This window comes from Macrobrachium rosenbergii, unplaced genomic scaffold (genome assembly GCF_040412425.1).
Source record: "Macrobrachium rosenbergii isolate ZJJX-2024 unplaced genomic scaffold, ASM4041242v1 282, whole genome shotgun sequence".
Lineage (NCBI taxonomy): Eukaryota > Metazoa > Arthropoda > Malacostraca > Decapoda > Palaemonidae > Macrobrachium > Macrobrachium rosenbergii.
This window is the reverse complement of record NW_027100730.1, coordinates 2,424,783-2,429,855: the sequence shown is the minus strand read 5'-3', so window position 1 is coordinate 2,429,855 and position 5,073 is coordinate 2,424,783. Positions and strand designations below refer to the sequence as shown.

At 36.9% G+C, this 5,073-nt stretch overlaps 1 pseudogene; it reads left to right on the top strand.

Annotated features, from left to right (window-relative positions):
- Positions 1–2,083: 2,083 nt before the first annotated feature.
- LOC136838227 (uncharacterized) lies at positions 2,084–2,677 on the top strand (annotated as a pseudogene).
- The last annotated feature ends 2,396 nt before the right edge of the window (positions 2,678–5,073 follow it).

Sequence of the window (5,073 nt, the reverse complement as noted above, 5' to 3'; positions counted from 1 at the left end):
GTAGAGGATTTGAAAGAAACCAAATTACAGTAGCTGTCTTTTTGACATCCAAAAGGCATACGACACTACGTGGAGGTATGCAATATTAAAAACATTACATAATAATAACATACGGCCATCTTCCTAAGTCTATTAAAAACTTTATGACTGGTCGCACTTTCCAATGAGAATAGATAATGTTTATTCCAAGACATTTCCACTTGAAAATGGAGCTCCACAAGGGAGTGTCCTTAGTGGTACTCTGTTTACATTAGCAATTAATGATATCAGTAACATACTACCGGTTGGAATTAAGAGTAACCTGTATATGGATGATTTTGCCATATATTATACGGCATCACGCATAAAGCATGCATGCACAACGAATGATTAATAACACCATAATAAAAATATCATGGATGGACCTCATCTGTAGGCTTTAGGTTATTCATAGAAAAACTCAAGCTGTCATGTTTTATAAAAATAAAAACTGGAAAAAAGGTGAAGAAATAGAACTGAAAACCAGAAACCATAATATACCAATTAATCAAACTGCAAAATTTTGGGATTAATATTTGATGCACACCTGAATTGGAAAGCCCATATAACTTACATAAAATCAAAAAGCAAAAGGGCGCTAAGTCTAGTTAAAAAACTATCACACACAAATTGGGGAGCTGATAGACATACTCTTACCATACTGTATAAAGCAACAGTGTTATCAATCATTGACTACGGAAGTGAAGTATATGGTTCAGCGTCAGAAGCAGCACTGAAAATATTAGATCCGATTCACAATGAAGGACTAAGAATATGCACAGGAGCATTTAGATCCTCACCAGTCTCCTCAGTACAAGTCGAATGTAGCGAACTGCCACTGTTCCTCCATAGAGAGCTCATAACAATGAAAAGTGCATTAAGAATCAAGGCAAGTGATTCACCAACAAAAGATCTATTTGATCTAAGAGATATATTTATAAACAATCATCCACCTCCTTTCCCAATTAGAGCTAATAGATTGTTTGAATCACTGAATATAGATATACAAGTACCTCCAACAGTGAAGTTACCACCCCATTGGACTATGAATAAAATAAGGACTTGCACTCAGTTGAAATATTTATCAAAAAGTTCCTCATATACCCCAGAACACCATAGACAAAAAACCATAGATCATATAAGACGAAAGCATTCACATTATGCGATTTATACAGATGGGTCTAAATCACAACATGGAGTAGGATATGCAGCTATATCCCAGAACAAGTCATATCAGTTATCTTTGCCTAATAATGCCTCAGTCTTCACAGCAGAGTTATGTGCAATCGCAGTAGCCATCAAAATTATAAAGCAAGTAACATTCAATAATTTTGTTATTTTTAGCGACTCAAGAAGTGGTATAGAAGCCGTTCAAGGTTACTACTCAAAAAATAATATTGTACACTCGGAAACCACAATCTCCACCCACCTAGGTAGTGCTCCGAGTTTAGGAAATATGGGGCCTTTCCGGCGGCGGGCATCGCCAATTATCACGAAGTGAAACACACTAAACACCTTTTGAACTCTTCCGGGTTTTGGTTTGGGTGTTTTTTTTTTTTTGGCTTTGTTTTTAAATGAGTTTGCTGCATATAATGCAAAGCAGTCATTGTGTGATTATATAGACAACACTGTGTTGAATTCTACAACCTGTAAAATATCGTAAACAGAAGAAAAATGCCGAAACTGCCGAGTTGTAGTTAGGTCAGTGGGGGGGGAGGCAAGGTAAAATTTGTGTGTTTGTGTGTGTGCATGGAAATTACAATTTGAAGCAGCGTCACACAAGTGGACGAATCAAAGCGCTAACCAAGTTAACGTAATGAGTAGAAGCAGGAGCAGGACTTCCCTCATCTAGGTTTAAACGTCTTCTGGAAAGGTAGTGTGCTTTGTCGACATGCCATTCTCTCTCTCTCTCTCTCTCTCTCTCTCTCTCTCTCTCTCTCTCTACAAAGACTATCCCCTTAACAAATCCTCATGATATCATTGTAAGAGTGACTGTATAGTTTAATGGATTCCCTGTATTTATATGCTGTTTCATAAATGTCATTATCGTGTTATTATTACAGATATGGAAGTTCAGCCACAACGTCGTGAAAGGCCATTTTGAGGGCTAGAGCCAATCGACCTGAAGTGATAACAGAAGGCAGGATTATTGGCTATCACGAGGCAGGGAAGGGCATATACGGGAAATAAGTCGCCTTATGGGTATCTCCAGAGAGGTTAAGCGTTGGTGAGAAGACATGCGTTGGCTAATTCAGGAGGGCCACACCTGAGGAAGATGGCCATACAAAGAGAATCAGAGAGAGCACCACTCAAAACTGCAGTAAGCATAACAAGGGACGCACAACTGTCACCCAATAACAACAAGGAGGCGATTGCGAACGGGAGACTGGCGACATTGTTTCATCCCTGCACGGAAGGAAATTTTAACTGCTGGCCACAGAGAAGCCCGCCAAAGGTTTGCCGAGGCGTATGCGGATGTGGGACTCGAGTTTTGGAGGCGTGTCATTTTCACCGACGAGAAAAGTTTCACGTCTGTCGCAGCAGTCGGTCGACAGTGTTGGCGAATCCGCAACACTAGATACTCTCCGACACACATCCAAGAAATATCAAGAAGCGGTCGTGTGACAACCTGTATGCATGGATGGATGTGGTGGGGAGGTGTTGGTGAACTTACTAACATTGAAGGATATACGACAGCAGAACAGTATATCAATATTCTCGAGACATCTTTGTTACCAGTGGGGCATATGCCATCCCGGAAACAGAGCCGAATTATCATCTAGTGCAAGACTGCAGTCCAATCCACGCTAGTCGGGCAGTCATGCTTTGGTTTGAGACTCGTCCAGAAATTATACTATTGAACTGGCCCCTAAAGGAGTTGATTGTAATCCCAAAGAGAATCTATGGGCGCATATGGTTCAGGAATGGAATGTAGAGGAGAAAACAAGGGAAGCAGTGAGAGACACGCACATTCTGTGTGGGAGGGTATCAGAAACCAACGAACATTTGCAGCAATCTGGTAGATTCCATGCCTGACAGGCTGCAAGCAATTATAGCAGCAAATGGAGGTTGGACAAAGTATTAACCTATGGCTGAGTCAAGGTGGTTTTAGTGGGAATTCAACGAGGGTTGAGGGTTGGGAGGAAGGATTGGGTGGAGGAAGCGATTGGCAGGTTGTTGCAACACTCGACATTTGTTAATGTTTGACTTTTTCCAAAAAAAAAAAAAAAATTATTTGTGCGTAATATTTCAAAATTTCTTCCTGAAATTGTCACATTGATCATTTGTTTTACACTAAATCAAAGTATGTTGATTTGAAAATATCTAAGTAAAATATTTGTTTTTGTTGATATGATCTTTTCGTTTTATTCTTTCATCTTTGCTCAGGTTACCACTACTCAAAACATGATTCGAAGCAAGCAGGCTTACCATTGGGTTCGCAAAATGATGTTCGCATGGTATAGAAAACTGTTGCGCTGATTCCGCACTCTTGAATCGGTTACAGTGTATGAGAATAAAGGTTTTAATTGTTATCACTATTTTCTATTACAGGTATTACAAAATTCCGCTATTCCGCTACTATCTTGTATCTTGTACTATAATAAAAAGTTATGCATGAAAAGTATTTGTCCTGTCGGTTCAAGGTTGACTTCAGTATTAGTTGTATGGATAATATAACATGAAAAGTATTTGTCAAAAGGTTGACTTCAGTATTAGTTGTATGGATAATATAACATGAAAAGTATTTGTCCCCAAGGTTGACTTCAGTATTAGTTGTATGGATAATATAACATGAAAAGTATTTGTCCCAAAGGTTGACTTCAGTATTAGTTGTATGGATAATATAACATGAAAAGTATTTGTTCCCAAGGTTGACTTCAGTATAGAGTTAGTTGTATGGATAATATAACATGAAAAGTATTTGTTCCCAAGGTTGACTTCAGTATTAGTTGTATGGATAATATAACATGAAAAGTATTTGTTTCAAGGTTGACTTCAGTATTAGTTGTATGGATAATATAACATGAAAAGTATTTGTCCCCAAGGTTGACTTCAGTATTAGTTGTATGGATAATATAACATGAAAAGTATTTGTCCCCAAGGTTGACTTCAGTATTAGTTGTATGGATAATATAACATGAAAAGTATTTGTCCCCAAGGTTGACTTCAGTATTAGTTGTATGGATAATATAACATGAAAAGTATTTGTTCCCAAGGTTGACTTCAGTATTAGTTGTATGGATAATATAACATGAAAAGTATTTGTCCTCAAGGTTGACTTCAGTATTAGTTGTATGGATAATATAACATGCAAAAAAGTATTTGTCCCAAAGGTTGACTTCAGTATTAGTTGTATGGATAATATAACATGAAAAGTATTTGTCCCCAAGGTTGACTTCAGTATTAGTTGTATGGATAATATAACATGAAAAGTATTTGTTCCCAAGGTTGACTTCAGTATTAGTTGTATGGATAATATAACATGAAAAGTATTTGTCCCCAAGGTTGACTTCAGTATTAGTTGTATGGATAATATAACATGAAAAGTATTTGTTCCCAAGGTTGACTTCAGTATTAGTTGTATGGATAATATAACATGAAAAGTATTTGTCCCCAAAGGTTGACTTCAGTATTAGTTATATGGATAATATAACATGAAAAGTATTTGTTCCCAAGGTTGACTTCAGTATTAGTTGTATGGATAATATAACATGAAAAGTATTTGTCCCCAAGGTTGACTTCCACCAGAGTATTAGTTGTATGGATAATATAACATGAAAATATTTGTGTGAAAAGGTTGACTTCAGTATTAGTTGTATGGATAATATTTTAACAAATAACTATGACTGATATACAGAATCATCTTCTTGTAGCTCCTCACAGTAAGTTTAATCAGAATCACTATTGATATGTATGATACTTGAATTTTCTTTTGTCGTCTTGTTCGTCAGATGATATAATGATGCATTTACCTGAAGAATTATCAATATTTTCAACAATGTCATCATCTGACCAATCCTAATTTTCATCGTGTTTCTGGAATCATACAAACAT